At 43.6% G+C, this 23223-nt stretch overlaps 1 protein-coding gene and 1 long non-coding RNA gene across 4 annotated transcripts in view; one reads left to right on the top strand and one right to left on the bottom strand.

Annotated features, from left to right (window-relative positions):
* Nucleotides 1-23223, top strand: part of LOC133357994 (catenin delta-2-like) — a 291019-nt gene that overhangs the window by 41925 nt on the left and 225871 nt on the right. The window lies entirely within an intron of this gene.
* On the bottom strand, nt 10003-13611 carry LOC133358257 (uncharacterized). The gene is made up of 4 exons (XR_009757042.1): nt 13475-13611; nt 13102-13222; nt 12824-12928; nt 10003-10805 (listed from the first exon to the last, which is right to left on the bottom strand). It is a non-coding gene; the product is annotated as an uncharacterized LOC133358257 (long non-coding RNA).

The following is a 23223-nucleotide window of genomic DNA, read 5'->3' as shown; positions in this document are numbered from 1 at the left end:
CGTACATGTACAGAGAAAAGTTGCATTCCTTGCGTTCTGTATGTACAGGTGTAGACGCTGCATGCGTAACTAAAAGCCTTAAAGGAAGGCTAGAAAAAGTACAGCGCAGCGCCTATAAAACCCGAAATAGCCATAATTAAAACAATACGTGCGGGCCAAATCATATTAAACGCTGTTTGGGTGGCCCCAGCGTTGTGCACGTTTGCCTCTGGGTGTGGAGTCTCTCGTCCCCCCTCTTCTCTGCCCAATGACAATACGCTGCAGGGGCATTGTTGCTGAGCGGGAGTTCACCATCTGCCAATTTGTGCAGATGTGGTGAAACATTGCGTGGCAAGCTAAACGACTGCGAGTTCGTAGATTGCAATGCCTAAATCGTCCATTCGTCAAGGCTCGCTTGGGCTGGACGCCTTTCACCCTGAACCCAGAAGGGTTTTTAGTCCGGAAGAAACCGCCTGGAGTAAATATTTAGCTTCACGATGGTGTTGTTCGTAAAAAAAAAATGTGTAGATGTATTAAACAAGTTACCGTTCATTCAATTGTGTTAGTATGCTCAATAACACATGCATAGGATTGTCCGTGTAAATAATATAATAGGTTGTTTATTGTTTATGCAAATAAGTATGCAAATTGTGTGCAAATGTTACCTCAAGGCTAATGGAACAATGAGACAGAACAAACAAAGGCAAAACAAATAGCACTGTACAAACAGGACACCAAAGTAATCGCATTTTGTCATTGAATCGTGACCCTGAATCACAACTATTCCTCACATTGCAGGGGCGGTCTGGAGTTCGGGCGAATCGCTGCTTGCCTCGGGTTTAGGTATTGCAGCAACAAGCTGTTATCACTGTTTGTGGTTTTCATAACTATTGGCCTAAAGTGTTCGCACCTTCTTCTTGGTTCTTTCGGTAAAGTCACGTAGAAGGGAAATAATAAAATAATTAAAATAAAACATAATAAAGTAATTCCGAATTAGGTCATACCTGTTCTTCACCTGAGGACGGCTGCTTGCGTTGTGGCCGAAACGTCGTGAGAATTATTTTATTATGTTTAATTTTTTATTATTTTATTATTTCCCTTCTACGTGACTTTACCGAAAGAACCAAGAAGATGAATCCCTGCAGTCACGAAAGCTTGAAATCGAAATGTTCGCACCTTGCTAAGTTTGTACGCCACATGTGAGCTCGGCTCTCTGCGGCTCTGAAGTCAACGTCCTAGCAATGCGGCACGGCCTGTTTCTTAGGATGAAAGCATCTGCACTTCTCAGCATCCCCCACGTGTCTGCTCTTGCGCCAAAGCGACTTTGCGTTTTCAGCTTTTTCCGGCACTGTATCTCTCCCTCCCCCTCCCCACTGTGTGTTCGAGTACGCTGCGTTGTGGAGAGATTTATCAGTGGAAAGAGGGAGTGGTTGAGAACGGGAGGACTGGGAATTTCACTTTGAATGAAATTGACGCCAATTTATTTTTCGATTTAAAGCTTTCGTGACTGAAGGGATTCATCTTATTGGTTCTTTATATTATATTATTATTTTATTATATTATATAATAATGTTATTATATTATTTTATTATGTTTTATTTTTATTATTTTATTATTTCCCTTCTACGTGACTTTACCGAAAGAACCAATAAGACCAATTTATTTTTCAGAAATTTTGTTTGCTATTATTTTGTCTGACGTTATGACTTTTGCATGTATTTCAAAGCTCCTTTTAAACGTACTAATGCTGCATATTGTGAGCAGGGAAATTCTGTGGTTAGCGTACTTGACACTTAGCCAATTTTTATAGTTATACAAGCTTGAATACATATGCAATAATAGTACGGTAGAGAATGATCAAAGTTCACCATCTGCTGTAAAACGGCTGCTGTAACATTTCTTGCGAGCGTAATCCACCGTGCATTGGTGCCGAAGCCGAAATCGCACAGCGAAACGAAAAATAACCCTGCAGTTCACAATTCACACAATTAATTCCATTTCCCGTCGAGTCACCCAGGGTCTCTCTTGAAAACACTTTTTTCAGTGGGCTCTCACCTGCGTCTGTGTAAAATAAATGATGGGCCCGCAGAGGTGCATAAAATAATAATAGGAATGTCTGGTCGTGTAAGACCCAGATTTTGTGAAATAGCCCTGTGGGGAAAATATGACTTTTCCAGATATGCTGTTATTGAGCAGAAGCAGATTACATTATATTCGTTGATGAGTGGGGTTAATGTAATTTTGCGCATGCTTTATGTCCACTTGCTTAATGTTCACTTGGCAGAATAGGACCACGTGGGTATGAATGTCTCGTCAAAAATTGTGGTGGCATGCTGCCGTGGTGTGACGGGCCAGCACATTGCTCGACCCACAGGTCACCGGTTCGATTTCCTGGGCATGGCAGTTGCAACAATGGGGGGGCGAGCTTCTTAAATCTCCCTGCGTCTGTGCACCTGGCAGTTTATATGGATGCACCGCAGGCTCCTCGATCAGTAGCAGGTCGTCACGTGTGGTGGGGTCAAGTGTACCCACTCCCACCTCTTGCAAGGAACCTGGCAAGTTGGAGGGAAGAGGAGGCCCAATATCCTGTGGGAGGGACTTCTTTAGAGCTTCCTCTAGTGGAGGACCTTCTTCCAACAGTTGCAGGGTCTGTACTTTTTAAATCCTTTATATTAAGTTCGCTTGCTTGCTTACGACCGTGCAAATCTTTCGGTCGTTTTTTAACCCACTTCCCGTGATCCAATCGAGCTGACATTTTCCACACAAACTCGTTGTTCGTGACAATTAATGTTCGTGAAAAAATATTTCCAAAATTTTACACTTTTTAGGACAAAAATATTATATTTAATTACCAATTGCTTAATGGTGCAATGCAATCATCTGACCCATAGGTGGCAGCCATCTCAAGCCAGAGGACGAGAGGACTCTAGCCGCCACGCATATAAAGGATTTATAGTGAAAAACTTTGTTTTTACGGGTTATACTTGTTACCCTTTACTAAAGTGTAGCCATCGCCCTTCTACTTTACTGGGACATGATTGTAAGGAATGGTCCAAAGTGAAGGAACACTCTAAATGGCATCCCATGCCACCTAACAGCACAAACCTGATGTTGTCTCACTTATAATGTTGTATAAAATGACTCGCTCTAAACATTTATATTTAATTGTGTCTACCATAGGATCCCAACAGCACACGACTGAAAACTTCATGACCAATGTGTAAATTGGTTTGTCCCTGTAAATTGGGTCTGCAGCACTCCATGGGTATTTCATTATCACCAATGCTATATTTTCCAAAAAGTTAGGTTGCAAAATATAGGTTAGATAACTGAGAACACAAAAAGAAATGTATTGTTTTGCTTTCAGATTGACTGTCTTTATTCAATTTGTGGTGTAAAGTTAATTATGCTCTTGCAAGGCGATACTAGTGACTTGAAACTGTGCGTTGGAAGGTGGTGTTTATAATCCACAGCTCCTAAAAACCTTTGGACGAGACACGCGCGGCATCTATGTGGGGTGGGATTTGTCGTTGAGTAAGGGTGGACACTTTAAAAACAATTCCTTTGTAGAGAGAAAAGTCAAGCAGGTGTGTTTATGCTTATGCACGCACGTAATATTTGGGTATGTCTGTGGTGCTGATCCCATCAAATGCCATTGTGCACCTCGATGGCCATAACAGATGCTCACTTAACAGCGTTTGATCTAATTTCCTAAAATGAGGCTAACAGGGAAGTGTTTGTGTGTTTCTTCATTCATATTTGTGACACCACGTGCTTATAGTTGACATGTTTTGTGTGTGTGTGTTGTGTTTGCAGATATGTACGTGTGTGTGTGTGTATGCTAACAGCACTTACCCTAATAGTCTAAGGCCATACGGGGGATCTTTGTCTTTAATTAGATTGTGTACGTGTTTACTTGTGTGTACATTTGTAGCAAACGTTAATGCTCTTGAGAGCCTCTCTTCAGTTGAACTTCACAATGGAGTTTATAATAGTACACGCTAAACCTACAAAAATAAATACCTACTTATATGGCTATGTGAGCGTGAGTTTAAAAGAATCACATTACTATGGGTTTGTTTGTGTATTTATCCAAGTTTTATGTAAGTTTAAGGGTTACGTTTGTTGATGAATGTATAAGCGACAAACACCAGGAGCATTCCCATCGCACCCCATGCCAGATTCATTGAATATGCGAATCCTGCCAAACACCTACCATCGCAAATTATGCACACAAGGCTTGCAAAGAATATAAACACAAGACTTCCGACTGGGGCAAGGCTTTAGCAGAATCAAAACCACCTAGGCCTGCAGAAGCATGCGGTGCTCCGTTGTCTTCTAACAGGGAAAAACACCCTTGTGTGGTGATTTCGAAAAACAATTTGGAAAGCGTGAGGCTGTGTAAATTATTATATTCTTTTTGACGATTGTACATTACCCATCCATAAAAACACAGGGTTCATATGTATGCCTATACACCTGTTTTGTGTTAAAGGATACAATAAAAAAAAACTCCAAACCATAGGCAGCTTGTACACCACGTACAAGCCCTTGTTCGTTTGTTTTAGTCAATATAAAAATCTGTGATTATTTCTACAATGTTACCACTTGCTGATTTTTCACATGCACTATGACGATTTTTGTCTTTATGTATTTGTCGTCTTTTTAAATTCTTTATATTAAGTTTGCTTGCTTGCTTGCTTGCGTGCTTGCTTGCTTGCTTACGACCGTGCAAATCTTTCGGTCGTTTTTTAACCCACTTCCCGTGATCCAATTGAGCTGACATTTTGCACACAGACCCGTTGTGCGTGACAATAAATTTTCGTGCAAATTTTTTTCCAAAATTTTACACTGTTTAGGGAAAATGTTTTAAATATTTAATTACCAATTGCTTAATGCTGGCAGACAATCATCTGACCCATAGGTGGCAGCCATCTCAAGCCAGAGGACGAGAGGACTCTAGCCACCACGCATATAAAGGATTTAGAGTGAAAAACTTTAGTTTTTACGGGTTAATGTTTTTACATTTTATTTTCTGTAACTGTAATCCATTTCATATGATACGACGTTTTTATCTACTTCATTTGCATGTACATCTGTGTGCTTATTCAATGAAAATGCAATAATTTGGCAGAATGGTCAATGGTGGGCAGCATAGGCTGACATGTCAACATGGGCAGGATGGATGGGGCTTATTCAAGAAGCATAAACATAACTTAATGCGGAAATTGTAATTTGTTAGTTTAAATTAAATTGCTGTTCTGTAAATTACTTTGTTACAGTCTCTCGCCATGTGGAATGGATGCGCTGTGATGAATTACGTGTTCTGTTTATATTCACCGTTGTGTCTGCAAGTGTGCATGCGGTGATTAACAGCACATCCTCGTATATGCATGTGCATGGCGTGCGTTTGGTGTGTGCCGAATAGGCTCTCACTCACAGCACTTGCCCCAACAGCCTATATGCGCTATATGGGGGATGTTTATCACTGTTCGGTGTGGCCGGCTACCAGCCTCTTCCAAGGGTGTCTTGTCTGGATTTTTAAGCAGGTCTCTTTTCTTTGGTTCTTTCGCTAAAGTCACGTAGATGAAAAATAAAAATAACAAAATGAAAATATCTACACTTAGTTGAAAATAACCAAATTTAGTTATTTTCATTTTATTATTTTTATTTTGAAAATAACTAAATTTAGTTATTTTCATTTTATTATTTTTATTATTATTATTTTTCCCATCTACGTATGGATCCTTGCAGTCACGAAAACTTCAAATCTAAGTCTTTTCTTTGATAACATTACCCGACCCACAGTGATTATTGTCTGTGTGTGTGCATGCATGTGTTTGGACACGTTCGTGTACCTACATTTGTTCGTGTGTGCGTGCTTGTATGAATGTGACGTTCTTCTGCACCGTACGTAGCCAGCCGTGCTAATCGGAGGTCTATACGTGTGTGGAGCGGTAGTGCGGTGGTTAGCACGCTACGAACCCGGCGACCCAGGTTCGATTCCCACTCGTGGCCAACACCAGTGACGATTATCTGCACTGGTTCTGGTCCTCCCCTAGGTCGACTCAGCCTCAAATGAGTGCGGTGTGTAAACATCGCCACTGGGGAGACAAAGGCGGCCGGGCGGGGTGCTGGCCACCCCACCCCCTCGTGTGCCCTGCGGGCCTTCATCGATGCTCGCAAACAGCACTTGCCCCTCCAGTCTGTTAAGCCCATAAGGGGGATCTTTGTCTTGTATATGTGTGTGGAGCGGTGAGCGCGCTGCACTCCGAACCCGGCGAACCCGCGTTCGATTTCCACTCGCAGCCAACACCAGTGACAATTATCTGAACCGCTCCTGGAGGTCGACTCAGCCTTAATGAGTACCTGGTACAGTGTGTAAACACCATCACTTGGGAGACAAAGGTGGCCAGGCATGGTGCTGGCCGCCCACCCCCCTCGTGTGCCATGCCCGCCCTCATAGGTGCTCGCTAACAGCACTTGCCCAAAAAGTCTGTTGAGCCTACATAGGGTATCTTTGTCTGTGTGCCCATTCTTTTCCATGGGCATTATAATCAGAATCTGCAACAGGCCTGGTGCAATAAATGTCAAAAGAATCAGGGGAGCGTCTGCGAATAATACCCGCATGTGACTTTAATGTCCTCTCTGAGCTCTCCCATGTCGCTAGCAGAGTCGGAGTCGTAAGAGCAATTATGTAGATTGCAACGCCATCGCACCATAATGTATTACGGTCCCATTAAGCTATTGACAAGCATCTCGGTCTGCGGCACGGGCTAGATTCACAGCACTTATAACATGTGCTTGCATAACCGTAGCCTGTTTGCTTTTCTCAGTGTCCCATACAACATATGCAGAATATGATTGTATAGTTGCGTGTATTCGTTTTTTTTATGGCAGCTCTTTTGTACTTTGCCGGTGAATACATTGTTTAAATTGTGTTTGTCCTTTAACAGAATTGCGATGATTGCATATTGAATCGCAATCAAATTCCTGCAGAGACAAGATTTAAGTGCACTTGCCATGCAAGCCAATTGGCTCGATTTCAAAAGTTTGATTCCTGTAGCTGATTGGTAATTTCTGCCAAGCATTACTATATCCTGCATTTCTCATATAAGAGGTGGACGTTAAACAGTATGGATAATAAGAAATGAAGAAATGAAATCAAAGGGTATATCGGTAAATGTAAATTCAGTTTATATGAAGACGGACAGTTAAGGGTCGTGGGTAGACACAAACAAAGTAATTACACTTATGTCATCTTGCCTTTACAAATAAAGGTACAGTGTGACAATATTTGCCAGTGCTGTAATAGAAAGCCTCTGACACTCTCACTTGGCTGGTAAAGTTATTTGTTTATTGGTTCCAAGTTTCACATTTAAAATTTCAATAAAGTTTGTTTAAAAGGAAGCCTACAAGAGCACACATCCATCATTGTGCTCATTAAAGCACCACGTGGAGCGAAAGAGTACACAAGGTAGTCGATGTTGTGGCCAACACTCATTCGTTTGCTGTGTTTGATGCACGTGGTTGATATGCTTTCCAACAGATGTGTGTGTGGAGGCTAGTGTGAAAGAACTGCAGGGAACAGTGAGTGACGTAACTTTGAACATGAAAACCAGTGCTATCCACAGACATGATATTATCTTCATGATGCACTGTGCACAAGTAGTTAGTGGAGTTATCTCGCGGCGCAATAATAGCGACTTCGTTTTAAAATCTCGTTTTACACGAGAGGAGGAGCCACTGCGAAGATAAGCATCCCCAACTTTTGTTGAAGTGGTGGTAAAAGCCAGCAATTATAGGCTCATTGGAAAACGTAAATGGATAATAGCCGAATAAAGTGGCTTGTTCAGCCAATGATGAAATGGGTAAGAAGACATTTCTGACTCCTCAGTAAGTAACAGGCATACTCGCTGTTTGAATAGGACTATCCAGCATTAGCAAAATAAAGTAATAGTTCCCAACCCTTTGTCAATCCTCTGCTGGATGAAAGCCTCGCGTCGTGTTGATTGTGAAGGTGTTTTGGTCTCTGTAGGTTGGTGAAGGGTGGCCTCATAAGGGCCTGTTCAGGTTTCACTCTCTACGGTTGTTGGCCATGGCCATAAATTGAACTTAGGCGAACCTGGGTTCACTGTACCGTGTGCTAACAACCGTGGCAAAAGCTCCACCGCTGTTTTGTGTTTATGTGCATTTGCTTTGTTGGCTAACTGCACTAAATGCAGAAACGGTTGACCTGAGCTCCCCACGTCCAATTGTCCGCTGACCCTTGAGGTTGGATGCGAGAAGTTGAGTGAAACGTGTGCGCCTCCGTGAGTGACGGCGTCGCGGTTACAGAGCCTCTTGGTGTCATTAACGGCTGCCGTGTGCTCCTGACCTTCAGCCTGAATGTCGGCACGCGGTACCAGACTGTGCACGCACACTGCACGCACACTGCATGCACACGAGACAATTATCCCGCCCGCCCGGTTTGTTCGTACGTTCCTACACAGCGATTCGATGAATTGTCATGATTTTGGGTCATGGTGTTGATTCAAGCATCTCTTATTCCACTCCCTTTGTATGGCTTCATATATTTTTGTATGGTTCATTGGTACTACAGTTGTGTTCGCCGCCTGAGCCTAATGTGATGTTGTGTCATTTGCATGTAATTTGCATGACGTGTACATACATCAACACGCGTGGTTCAGAGCGTGCAAATGACAATAATGTTCAGCTCCTTTGGTCAATCTGCTGCTGGATGAGGGCCACATGCCATTTCAGTCATGGGGGTTGTCTGACCATACTTCATGACACTGCACAGTTTGAATTGGTGAAAGGTTGGGCCCAGGACCGGTTTAGATGGCACTTGCCACTGATGTTAACCGCGGTCGCCTGGTTAAACGCACATGACACGAACCGCGGTGCCACCACTCCTCCCTGCAGTCATCTGGAGATCTATATATACATCATATGTTGATGTATATTTCTATATGATTGTGTATTATGATGTATATGGTCTCGTTAGAGATCCACGTGTGTTAATGCATGAACTCAGCCAGAACAAAAAAAAACCCTCAATCACATGCACACACATCCCCATCCACAAAAACACAATTTTATTTTTTACTTAATCACTATATAGTTTCGTGTTTGAAAATGTTTTATAATTAGCAATATTTTAGAGCTTAGAAAAAAATAAATGTAATTCCTACTTAAAAGAAACAACATTTGGCAGCAGTCTAGACATTTCACCCCCGTTTTTTTTACTAAATCTCAAGTTGGTGGTAATTGATTTTTCTCTCTTAGCGTAAAGCACATTCATTCTCTGCTTCTGACGTGTCCTATATCATGTCAGATCCATACGGCTGCAGGAGTTTGAAGGAGATGGAGTGTGGGAATTGACTACATTTTACAGCACTTGTGCAAGTTCTGTGATATAATTATAGAAGTCATTGCAGTATAACCCGGCACTTAAATTTTATCTCAAAAATTTGCCAGGACCTTCCTCGTCACTTACAGAAGGGGTGAGGGAACTTTTTTTCTGCCAACGGCCATTTGGATATTTATAACATCATTCGCGGGCCATACAAAATTATCAACTTAAAAATTAGCCTGTTATATTTGGTCAAACATTTAATTAACTCACCCCTAATGTGATGGCTGGAACTGCTTCTCTTTGGTGAGGCGTGTGATGTTAGCTGGTATTGATGATTTTGCTACTCCATTGGAACCTATTTTTGCCAGTAAAAAATATGATAATTGGTTTTTTACCCTTCTATCTGGCAACAAAACTGACACTTTTTTTTACAAGGAGTCATGTTTGCATAGACCACAATACCTGCAGTCATAATGCAAACAAAAAACATGACTCTAAAAAAACAATTATCGATGTTGCTACTCGCAACTGCTTTTCCAGGTTTGCTCCTAGATTTCTTGAATTTCAAGTCCCGCCTGTGGTTGCCTTGGCAGGGCCAGACCCAAATGATTTCGCGGGCCTTATACGGCCCGCGGGCCGGACGTTCCCCACCCATAACTTACAGCAAAGTCCACCAAAGGGGTTCATAGTCTGTCCATCAAAGTGCTCGATTACCTTTGTTCACGTTTAAGTTATTCTGCCGCGCTTGCTGTGTGACAGCTTTTCTTTTGTTGCACACCAGTGCCTCTGTAGCAACACGTACAACGTGGGCGGCCCCCTCGCATGTCGAGGAGGGGGCGGCCTGGGACCCCACCACCCCCTGCTAAACACTCAGCCCCCCACCCACACTTGTAAATGCTTATAGCCAAGTCACGTTTATGGTAGTAATACCATACTCATAATGGCGATGATAGTTGGTAATGATTATCGTGATGTTGCCAAATTTGCTCCGTTTAGCACGGTTGGTTACGTATGGTGCGAAAGAAGTTCAACACACGTACATGTGTGCCCGGACCCTACAGAGCCAACCATGTCAATCGGGTGTGTGGGGGAACGACAACAAACTAAACACAAAAAGCAGTTTTAAAGAAATTAGTTTTCAGTATTGGTGATGGTATTAATGTGGTAGTGATGATGGTGAGGATATTATAATACCCCTCGTCTAGAATTATAATAATTATTGTGGTGGTGGTGAGGAATTAGTGATATTTTGATTGTCGCACCCCTCACCCCACCCTCTTGACAAGCGTGGCGACGCCGGAGGGTTGGACGTGGAGTCATGTCCGTGGCTGTATGTGGTTAACGTAACCCCGAAGCCGGATGTTTGTACAAAATAAGCCTTGAAAATATCCACTGACTCCACGCTAGAGGTGCGCTCTGGGTGTGCAAACCCTGTCGTTGGGGGCCGTCCATAAATGACGTCACGCACCTAGGGGAGGGGGGGGGCAGACATTTGTGACGATGTGTGACAAGGGGGGGGGGGGGTTGAAATGTGACGTCACATCAAAATGCGCAACTTTACATATAGACAACACGTTTTACTTAATTAAATAGACTTTTTAATAAATGTTTTCTCCTACAACATCAGAGTGCAGCGGCACATTAAATACGCACTACAATGACAATAGTTTAAAGCGATTTGAAGCATGTTTTATCTTCTTTTGGGGGGGGGGGCAGAGCCTTTGTGACGTCATATATGAGGGATGGGGGGTCTGACTTTTTGTGACGCCGTGTGACGAGGGGGGGGGGGGGTGAAAAATCGTCCAAAATCGCGTGACGTCATTTATGGACGGCCCCTTGGTTACAGTCACGGCTGTGGCTGTCTTGAGTTTGTCTGATTGCGTGTACGCGCGCGTGTACTTGCCATTAGTTTAGGTTCAAGTACAGGTACTGTAGTCTGTGAGCATATGTGCAGAACAGTTAATGATTAACTGAACGACAGTTACTTTGACCTGGGTTGGGTTAATCGCCACGTGAAAAGACCCCTCCCCTCCTCCCCCGTGGGATTTTATTTTTACCTTAACTTGACTTGGGACTTTCCTAGGTTTATTAAGTCTTTAACAAGTTACCTGCTGCAGTGCAGTGTGTACACCTACTTATTATGCGTTCTCTAACAGTACTTGCCCTGACGGTTTATGTGGGTCACGGCAAATATTTGATTAGACTACAAAGCACGATAAAAAGCAGAACAGGAAGCCCCATCATGCTTTGCATGGCAAAATGAACGCAACATTCCAGCGTATATCCTGCACATGGCCCATGCTGACAACCAGATCGGGGAGCTAATGGCACGGCTGTTGTTATTTTTGGACTACTTGGCAACTGTATCCTGGTTTCATCCTGATTCAGGCTCATCAGTAGAATGTTTCCATCTTTGCCTGCTGCTGCCATTTATGCCCAAAGGTTTTGCCCTTAGCGGAAACAAATGTGGTCAATGCAGACATGATTCCTTGCAAAAGGTTTCAGTTTGGTGATTTAACATCTTAACACCTGTTGTATTGATACTGGCAAAATAGGTTTTTAATTTATGTTAAAGGTGGGGGGGGAGAGGGGGGAGTGGACCCAGGATCTTCCATGGAAACATCGTAAGTCTTTAAAACCCAAGAAAGCTAGCAGCCAAGTGAATAAAATATGTTCGTAATCTGAGCCGCGTGCCACCCTAACCTGACAGATGAGCCCCATCCACCGCGTGCTCCGTGGCCCAATGGTGTCGCGGTTTCGCTAACGAACCAGACGGAGATCGCCGTGACAACGCCGCTCTGTGGGCGTAGGGCGCGGTGTAGGGCGAGATGGGTCACACGGGGAGTGTGCGCGGTTGGGTGGTGGTGGTGGTGGTCGTGGGGGTGGTGCAACACAATGCTCAGGTGGGCAAGGTGCAGAGTTCTGAAAGAGCGCGTGTTCAGGCGTGAGTGCGTGCGCGCTCACAAACTCCCCCTTCCTCCACATGTCCTTGCACCATCTTCCATTCCTCCTACACCTCCCGTCGCCTGCCCTCTCTCTCTCTCTTACCACTTCCTCCTACGTTCCTGTCCCTTCACCATTCCTCCATTACCCCCCCCCCTCCGACTTTCCCTCCCACCCTGTTCCACATCCCCGGCCCTTTCCATTATTCAACACAAGACAAAGAACCCCTGTATAGCCTTAACAGACTTTTTGGGCAAGTGCTGTGAGCGAGCACCTATGATGACGAATACCGGCATGGCTCACCAGGCGGTACCTGGCCAAGCACCACGCCCGCGCGTATTTGTCTCCCGAGCGATGATGTTTACACACGGCACCAGGTACTCATTTGAGGCCGAGTCGACCTCGGGGAGGCCCAGAACCGGTTTAGGTCATCGTCACTGGCGTTGGCCGTGAGCGGGAAACGAACTTGGCTCACCGCAACGCTGTCACTCTCCCACACTTTGTTCAGCACGCGTATGTACAAAGGTGCATTCACACACATACCAACACCCGCCATTCGCCACGGTGGCGTCTTCACGGCGCCTGTGCCAGGCCAGGTGCACTTCGAGGCCAGAGTGGGGGTGTCGAAGGCTCGCTGCTGACAGGTCTCTGGAACAGACCCAGGCAGGTGCCATGAGTTGACCGACTTGAGATGACCGGTAGATGCACCACCGGCTCTACCCCACTAGCATGTCAACACACGCACACGTGCACAGACACGCAACGCGCACACACATCCGTGTAATCACATACGCCACGAACACAATACACGCTGCACATACGCGCACGGTGCTTCCAAACTCCGCCAGCTTCCACCAAACCCTCCCTTCCATTGAACTGCGCTGAGCGTTTGGTGTTGGTGGGAATCTGTGCCCTGGCTGCCCAGCCACACGCACATTGTGTCTGCGAAAGAAAAGAAACGATGGAGGAGAGGATTAGCAGAGAGGGAGAAAGGCTTCGGGGGAGTGGGTAGGGCCAGGGGAGGGGGGGAGTTTATCTAGTTAAGAAATGTTAAAGTGGTGGTGGTGGTTTGGGGCTGGGTGGGGAGAGATGTGGTGGTGGGCCACGGAGAGGGTTGTGCCTGGAGGCGGAGCCCTCCTGTGGCGCTTTGCCGAGTGACCCCCGAGCGTGCGTGCGATCCTGAGCGAGCGTTACCGGGCCGCTTTCTCTCGTCTGCCTTGTTTTTGGCTCCAGCCCGCTTCGAATTCTGTGAGTGAACGCGGCGGATTGTGTGTCTGCGTGCGTCTGTGTAGTCGTGATGATGATGATGGTGGTATACTACAGTACTTCTGTTGGAAAAGACGTGCGTGAAAATTTTAAATGGGAGGAGAGGGATGCCGTTTTGGAATGAGATTGTTGGCTGGAGCGACGCGGGGTGGGGTGGGGGGGAGAGAGGCACACAGGTAGAGAGGGGCGGAGGTAGTGAGATGGAGGATCACGCGTACTGAAAGCAGCAGCAGCACAAGGACACGCTTGTGTAGAAGGGCACAGATATTTAAACATGCAGCGGAGGACAAGCATACATGTAGACACGGACAGGAAGAGAAAAAGCCGGACTGGGGGGGACAGAAAGACACGGAGAGGTGTGCACAGAGGCAGGGGGAGTCATAGGACCTTGGCCAAGTGCGTTTTGAATATCCAAATGCCATCATGGCTGCAATGGCCTTTTGTGACTGCAGGTGAAAGACAACGGTGAGAGAGGCGAGGCGAGGGGGAGGGGGCGAAGGAGTGAGGTAGGAGAGTTGGGATTTGGACAAAAAAAACACAGCGAGTGATATATGCCGAGTAATTTCTGACAGTGTCTGATTTTATCTTTGCTGAGATGGATACCGTGCATGTGCTGGAAATGTGTTCCTTCTGTTTGATATTGTCATAGCTGGGTTGGTCGTCCTGTGGCATCCGTTAATTTGAACGCTCGGGTTCAAAGTCCACTTCACTGCTCACCGTCTGCAGACACTATCAGTCATCCCGTTTTCTTATAAATGACACTCGTGTGTGTCACGGTATTGCTTTGGTGTTGCATCATTAATCTACCTGCAGAAGTCATAATTACTCTGCAGTTGCAGCCAATATTAAATGTGTTATTTATTCTGGGTGTCACCAGGCTTAATTGTAACCACCTTTCACAATGATTAGGATCCCCATATGTACTCATTTGGTTCTTTCGGTAAAGTCACGTATAAATTAAATACTAGCATACGACGTTTCGATTGCAAAACAAGCAATCATCATCAGGTATAAATGAAATAGAAACACAAATCTAGTATACTTAGAAATGTAATGTAATACAACAGAGAGTCGGATAACATAACAGTCAACACTCTACCTGGTTGATTACGTTCTTCCTGAGAATGCTAAATTTGAGAGAGAGATAAAACACAGAACCAGAGACATATAGACAGACATATAAGCAGACAGATATCACAGAGATACATAGAGAGAGACAAACATAGGCACGCAGAGAAACCACGCCTCTGTGTCGAGGCCTTAAATTACGTGAATCGTTATTACGTGAATCATGACCATCCACTGATTTTTGAAGATGATGCCAGTATTCATGGTGCTGTAATATTCATAATGCAAACATAGGATAATTCGACAAATATTTTACATCTGCCAGAATAAAGTAATAGCTGGATGGTTGTGACCTCTTGGAAATCAAGCAATTAAAAAGGATCAATATAAACAGCAACATTGACCACAACTGGCCAAGAATGGGCCAATGTGGATCCATGTTTATTTATTTACTGGCTAAAGATAAACTGTAAAACTGTTGGCCTAAAGATAACCATGATTCTTCAAATGAGGGCCGCTTTTTTAACGAAAAGTATATGACAGTTTAATGCCCAAACGATTTCATTTATAATGAGGCTGTGGTGTGCTTTCACTGTACAGATATAACACAAAATATGGTGACATTTTAATGCTGTGATTGTTGGCTTCACCACGAGTTTTGAAAATACTTATTTGACGTCATACAGGTATTGTCAAAAAGTTGTGAAAACTGACATTTTTGAAAGTATACACGCCCACCACAATGACCGCACCTGTATTTAATTTTTCAGTTTTCTAACCTTGTTGATGTCACTGTGAACAGCGTTGGCTAAAAAATGTAACCTTGTCCTATTCCCAATACGTATATTGCTACTATATTCATGTAATATCAATGTAGCGGTTCAATATTTATCAATGTGTTGTATTATTTCCAATTTTTATTTCATTTTACCCGCGCTTCATGAACGCTTGGATGACTGCATTAAACTCCACTGAGTCCAATGGCTTTTCATGTTCGACAAATAACAGGCACAAATGGTATTTAAAATGAATTAGACTTTTCCAAATCCAATTGATTCGAAAAATGAAGGCGTGAATATGAATGGAGAAAATGTTAACGAACTCAGATGTTGCTGACATAACATGTTAACGGTGTCTGATTTGCTGACGACACTGTACAAAGAGAATTAACTACAGGAGAAGTTCAAACTTAAAAACAAGTCTTGCAAAGCATGGCTCAGGACAAATGTGAACAAACTTAATGTAAAACAAGTTGACTAAAGAATTGAAGGTATCTATCAGAGGGATATAAATAGAGAACCGGGTAGAATGGACGGTTATTGAAGTCGGCCTGGGATTATAATGCCTGTAATAAAATAAAGTGAATGGGAGCAAGTTCCATTTTAAAAACGGAACAAAGCATTGAAAAGCACGAGGAAAGTGTTAATCCGTGCATATCACCAGCTTTGATTTATCGTTCAGATCAGGGACACTGGCAGAAAAAATGGAACATCAACTGAAAGGTGCACAAAGATGAATGGAGCGGTACATGCTTAGAATTACATATAGAGGAAAAGGAACCCATAGATTAGAGAACAAATGAAAGTTAGAGCTGTAATATTACCTGGTAAGAACAATTGAAAGAGGTCGCCCTTCCCATTGTTGGCTCAGGAGAGATTTAATCTGTCTTATGATTCGGAAGCTGAACTGACGGTAGGAATTTCCCCATGATGTTGTTAGGGCTTCCAGGAAGAAACTCCTACAGGAGTTGGTTGGAGTACCGTGTCAGGGTTCTCTATCCAGGAACTCCAGCCCTGGAGACCTCATGGTTGCCCATTGTTGACTACACAGCTGAAGATACTGTACTTCCTGATCTGTAAACAATTGGAGAAAATTTATCTGATGGACTGGTTGGAGCCTTGCCATAGGTGGAGGTTGCGTGCTTTACTTTTCCGGAACCGGACATCAGCCATGGATGGACTGGTTACTCTGTGTTATCTGGTGGCGGCAGTAGAATTGGCTCCGAGTGCACCATGCAGAATGAGGCAGATGTAGTGATGTCTGCTGACGCAGTGGACTCTGGACCTGGGGTAATATCCGGACCAGGGTATGGCTGAGCCATTGTGCTCAGCAGGAATTGCATTTGAGGCTGATGGAGTCCATATTCCTCAAGGGCATTCATTTGGCAAATGTATCCCTGGATGTTTTCATGTAGTCCAACATTGCTAACTTAATTTTGCCATGAAAGAAGAAGATTGCCTTGAAACTACTCGCAATATTGCCTATCCCTTGAATAATTGCAGCAAAAGGATAACAGGGAAGAGAGTTGTAGCTCACTATGATAGCACCGCTCTTGCTAAGTTGCCACTGTGGCCTTATTGTAGAGTTGAGGAAATTCTTTTCCGGGCTCGAGGCCAATGCTTGGCCTCGATGATATTTCTCAGAGCTTGTGCTTAGCCTCAGGGGTGTGGCCTCGATCTGAGCACTTTGTCTAGAGGATCCAGCCTCGACAGGCCAAAGCCTAGAGGATCTGGACCTTACAACTAGCGTCTTAAAAGGCTTCCAGGTTCAGCCTTGGTCCCGGCGGTCCTGGTCTTGAGTTCAAAGACGGAAAGACACTGGGGATGGCGGTGCACTTAGCCGGGATGCACACTGCAGTGAGCGATTGCCTGAGCACATGGTGGCGCAATCCGGTTGAGTGGGCCCTGAGCGAAGAAGTCTTCGAATGGATGGCACAGCCGATACTTGACATTTTGTAGGATATTAACAGTCGAGAGAACTACATTTTATAATGTCTGAAAACCCAATATGTGAGAAGTATGTTTATGTACTTGATTGATGGTTTTTTATGCTAATGTATTTAATATACATTGCATTCTGTAATTCTTCACTCCCTGGTGAGTTGATTTATCACGATTCAGAGCCAGGATTCAATTCAAGAGTAGATTGTAACACTATGTAACAATTTTTGTTCCTGGGTAGTAAGTGTTATTTCGTAATTTCCTATGCCTAAAAAGTATAGAAAAAGGCTTATTCCCCACAAACTTTGATTTTGTGACCAGGACAGTGATAGTTGAAATGTACCTATTTTCAATGAGAAAACAGGCGAATTTGTGTCTTTTCTTTCACATTAAGTCAGAAAAAAAAACATATGAATCAAAATTTACATTATTTATACTGAAGTAATACAAAAATTACTACAAAAAATTTAGAAGTGAGTAGTTTTTCGAGATTTACTATTATACTGTAAATCGCTTTCACGAATCAGCCCCGAAATGTAGTCTCCCATCATATTCTCATTATACTGTCCTTGATAGCGGCGTTCAAAGTCCAGTATATCCTGGTGGAAGCGCTCGCCTTGCTCCTCCGAGTACGCTCCCATGTTCTCTTTGAATTTATCAGGATGAGCATCAAGGATATGGACTTTGAGGGACATCCTACAGCCCATTGTGCCGTAGTTCTTCACTCGAGTCTCAACCAGCTCCACATAGTTTTCGACCTTGTGATTGTCCAGGAAGCCACGAACCACTGCGACAAAGCTGTTCCAAGTCCTTACTAGTGAGCTTCTTGGGGAATTAATTGCACTCCAGGATCTCCTTTATCTGTGGTCCGACGAAGACACCGGCTTTGTCCTTTGTCTAAGACAGCTTAGGGAAGAAGTCTTGAAGGTACTTGAAGGCTACCGACCCCTTATTACAGTTCTGACAAATTGTTTCATAAAGCCCAATTTTATATGCGGTGGTGGCATCAGCACCTTCCGGGGGTCCACCAGTGGCTCCCACTTGACGGTGTTCCTACCCACAGAGAACTCGGTCCGTTGTGGCCAGTCCTGCCTGTTGTAGTGTGCCTTTGTGTCCCTGCTGTCCCAAAGGCAAAGATAGCAGGGAAACTTGGTAAAACCACTTTGGAGACCCATCAGGAATGCCACCATTTTGAAATCTCCGATGACCTCCTAGCCATACTCATACTTCAAGGCGTTCGATCTTGTCTTGATAAATTGGCAAAATGTGTCTACCGGATGCTTGCAGCCTCTTAATGCAATCTCAGAAAAATACAGATATGTATCCACTTGTACAGCTGGAACTAAACTGAACTGGTGGGCCTAAGGCCCCTGTATTTATACTACTATTTATATTACTGGAAATTTCTAGAATGTTCTAGAAGTTACACCAAATTTACTCAGCACTGAATTTATCTGGAATGTTCTGGAAAAAAATATCACTGTCCTGGTAACAAAAGCAACGTTTTTGGGGAATAATAGCCATTTTATGTACTTTTGAGGCATAAGCAATTAGGAAATAACACTTACTACGCAGAAACAAAAATAAAATACAAATGTTTACACAGTGTAATTAAAGATCGGGGTAAATTATAGCACCTCTAGTGGATGTAGAGGTGACGTGAACCCATCACGCAACATGAAAAAAAAGCAACACAAAATCTTACACACGTGATTCAATGCATATATTTCTTAATTGTCTGAACACATTTGTGGTGGTGAATCTCTATATTAGTGAAATTTAAGTGCAGCTGTTTAAGTACTGAAATGCAGTGAATCTAAATGATTTATTTTCGCAGAAAAAACGCAGCATTTCCTAAACAAATTCAAATAAATTCAAACTGGCCCCCTCACAATGGATTGTTTATTTGAATGCTTTGCAGGGATGAAGTATTTTAAATGATGAATATGTAGAGATGTAACTGCATTTTATCGCAGGCCAGCAGGTGCTAGATTACATAACTTGTTTTATCACATTTGTGTGGTGGATCCTATTGAGATGCAGAGGGCCCATTCTCAGAGCTCGTGTGTGGCAGAGTCACATGCATCATACTCCATCTCACTGTAACTGTGACACATAGATAATCCCCCTATAGCATGCCGTTAAATATAGATATACCGCATTCTGGATTATATCTCTTTTTATATTTAAATCCGCCAGCTGTGTACTTCACTGTCTTGGGTGTGCTCTGCTTGTGTTCAGGATGTGTACTGCATACAATTTGGGGGCATCGTCAGCTGTCTTCATAATGTGCTTTGGAGACATCAACTTCTCCTAAAATCGCAATTTATGATAATTGATGTGGTACGTAAGATCACTTGACCATCTGCGGTCGCGAATGGTTGTGCCCGCATATTCTTAATTGCCAGATTACCCTTGCAGAAAGCTTGCTGGGGCTCGGTGTTGCCTCACACTTTGTGGGCCGAGGGTAAAAATCCTCGATTTAAAGCTTTCGTGACTGCAGGGATTCATCTTCTTGGTTCTTTCGGTAAAGTCACGTAGAAGGAAAATAATAAAATAAATAAAATAAAACATAATCAAATAATTCTCACGACGTTTCGGCCACAACGCAAGCAGCCGTCTTCAGGTGGAGAACAGGTCTGTCGCGAAGGCAGAGTCTGAATGACCTGTTCTCCACCTGAAGACGGCTGCTTGTGTTGTGGCCGAAACGTCGTGAGAATTATTTTATAATGTTTTATTTTATTTATTTTATTATTTTCGTTCTACGTGACTTTACCGAAAGAACCAAGAAGGAAAAAATCCTCTCCGGTAAGAACAGATGCAGCTAAACAGCCCTTGACATGTACGTGTGATCATAACGCAGCACCGTAATTGTTATACAACTGTATGTTAATTAACTCCGCGATATTAATGCATTTGTATTCTTTATTTCAGTGCTGTAGGATGATTGTATCTACATACTCCATGTTTTCATTGCAGCAAAACTGTACAGTAAGCCTATTTTACGTAAAATAATCATATCCTTGGTGAAACTGTCGGCATTGCTGCATTTACAAAAAAAAATCTGCATTCGTCGATAGAAGCAACAGGCAACGTTTCTAAAATGGGCCTTCATCATAGCACATGATGGGCAATTTAATGTAATATTAGCCTGCATTAGGTATGCTGCATGTCGGTGTCCATCTAGCACGTTCCATTTACCATTAGGCAACATTGTCAACCTGCATTAAGAATGAGGCATGCGTTCAGTCTGCATCGTGCAACATTGGCTTTCTTAAGCACACTGTACACCGTGTTATTGTTGAGGGAGCCCGTTGCATATAGGTGTACGTTTCCAATCTTGCATATAAATGTTACCGCAAATTAATTATGCAAGCAGAGGGCGGTTCGGCTGCTCGAAGCGAGATGCACACAAACGTTGAGCCCAAACACTTTTATTTTTTCGATTTAAAGCTTTCGTGACTGCAGGGATTCATCTTCTTGGTTCTTTCGGTAAAGTCACGTAGAATGGAAACAATAAAAATAATAAAATAAAACATAATAAAATACAATTCTCACGACGTTTCAGCCACAACGCAAGCAGCCGTCATCAGGTGAAGACCAGATCTGTCGGGGAGACAGCTTGCGTTGTGGCCGAAATTATTTTATTATGTTTTATTTTATGTTTTTTATTGTTTCCATTCTACGTGACTTTACCCAAACACTTTGTGCATCTGAACACAAATTATTTGACACTTCCATTGGCGGTGGTGCGCGGACACAAATGACACAACAACAGCAACAACAACAACAGAACAACAGTCGTCAACAACACTGCGCGCCCCCTCCCAAAAAAGCGCATACAACAAACGACGTTCTGGGCAGTGGCCCTCCCCCGCAGTACCTCTCTTGTACTGCGGGGGAGGCCCATTGCCCGGAACGTCTCTTATTTGCAGCCAGTGCCCCCCCCCCCCGCCACACAGCTTGGCGAAAGTGCCTACATCGCCTTGCGATGAGAATGCGAACCCTGCATGCTGCATGTCGAGCATGCGTTTCTCCTCTAAATCAGTCCAATGGGCCCCCTGCTTCCTCATCATTCTGCCTGCTTCATCCATTGGAGGCTGGACAGTAGCACATAATTAGTTTTGGTTGTTGCTGTCGCCTCGCTATGAAGCTGCGTGTGTGTGTGCTATGATCGCCAATTAGCCAGGCGGGTGGTGGTGGTAGGTGCAGAAACCTTGTGCTGTGAAAACACTATGGTGGTGTTAATGTTTCTGTTACATATTTTTCTGAGTTCGTCCGCTCGCCCAATCACCCACCCATTTTATTGTGTGGAGAGTAAGCAAATCTGTTGCTTTGGCAAGTCGCATGTAATTGGGGAAGGCACTGTAACTCTTCTTTTTACCACTTCCGCTGTGGCGAGATGTTAACCACCTCGCCTGGTATGCAGGAGGTTGTAGGTTCGACCCCGACACTGACGCCTGCTGTATACTTGCAGGTTGCATGTGCTCCCCTTTGTCGCGTGGATTTTTCTCCGTGCGTTTTGAGTTCTTGGCTGTCGTAAATGTCCACTTGATAAGCCACTTCGTTGGGCTATCATTCGTGGCCAGGTGGCTTCTACGTGACTTTGCCGAAAGAACCAAAGAGTAAGAGCTCATAGCTCAGTGGGCCCTAATTTTTTAAAGAAAGTTTTATCTTACATCTGCCAGAGCGGGAAATAGCGGAGCGAGAAGGAGAGGCTCTAGTCGTACAATGCATGAGGAATAGCCCCAAGGCAATGAATCGGAGTTTTCATTATAATGTTCTCTTGAACAGAGCTTTTTCTGACAAAATACAGTACAATCACAGACCCAGTTCTTATGCTGGACATTAATTCAAAGAGTGGCTATTAAAATGTCTCCAACATTAAACTAGAAAAAATTTAGCTACGCTTACACTGTTGATGAATGCCAAGCCAGTGCTGATCATTCTCGGTACTGTGCTGGCAACACATTGTGTTCCGCATGTGCACACGAACAATGTGGTATGTAAACCATACAGTGATTTGAATGCAGATGAAAATAAATTGCCTAAACCACTGCAATTATCCTCCATCAGGTCACCGCAATATGTGTGTGCTCGTGAATTTATTGTACGTGTTTCTCCTGCTGGACTACGTGTGGTAAATAAATAAATAAGAGACCCAGGCATCTGCTTCATGGCTGAAATGAAATAACATTTAAGTTCATCGACCATTGGGCCTTTGGGACCAATGTTTTCCAGCAGCATTTGTTTAAACACGGCAAACTCTGGGCTTGTTTCCACTTCTTTGCGTATGCACGCGAGTCTGCATATATACACACACACACACCACTCTGCCCAGTATAGTGATAGTCGGCATATTACATTTTGTCATGTTAAGTTCGTATCCAAACCATGTACATCAGAGGCAATCGTTGGCCATGGACAATCCACTGCTGAGTGAAGTCCTAACCCAATCGCTGGACACATTTCATGGTCCTGTGATGTACATATGTCCACAAAATGATTACATGCACCTGATATTAACAAAAATATTGAAGGCACCTTGCTGGCAGTGGTGCACAAACATAAAAAAATTAAGTCTTCACATTCGTAATTAAGACTGCCTTATGAACAGAAATGAAATGTTTCTTCACAAGTCAATTCTCTTTAGAAATGGCCAGTTTTCACAGTGTCACGGTGGAATGTGTGTAGTCTTTTGAAAGTGAATACATCTCTATTCGCTCTCTACCGAATGGCAATTTTATGAAATGTCAGACTGACCACATCTCTATTTTCTTCTGCTATAAGACAGCGCTAATGACATGTGCGGAGTTCATTTGATTTGTCTTGTATCTGATTGAGGCACTCCTTTGCCTCGGTAGTGTTCGGAGAGGCAGCAGAGGCAAC

The sequence above is a fragment of the Lethenteron reissneri genome, chromosome 7, assembly GCF_015708825.2.
Source record: "Lethenteron reissneri isolate LAM-NWPU_2019-01 chromosome 7, ASM1570882v1, whole genome shotgun sequence".
In the NCBI taxonomy this organism is placed as follows: domain Eukaryota; kingdom Metazoa; phylum Chordata; class Hyperoartia; order Petromyzontiformes; family Petromyzontidae; genus Lethenteron; species Lethenteron reissneri.
This window is presented reverse-complemented; position numbering and strand designations above follow the sequence as displayed.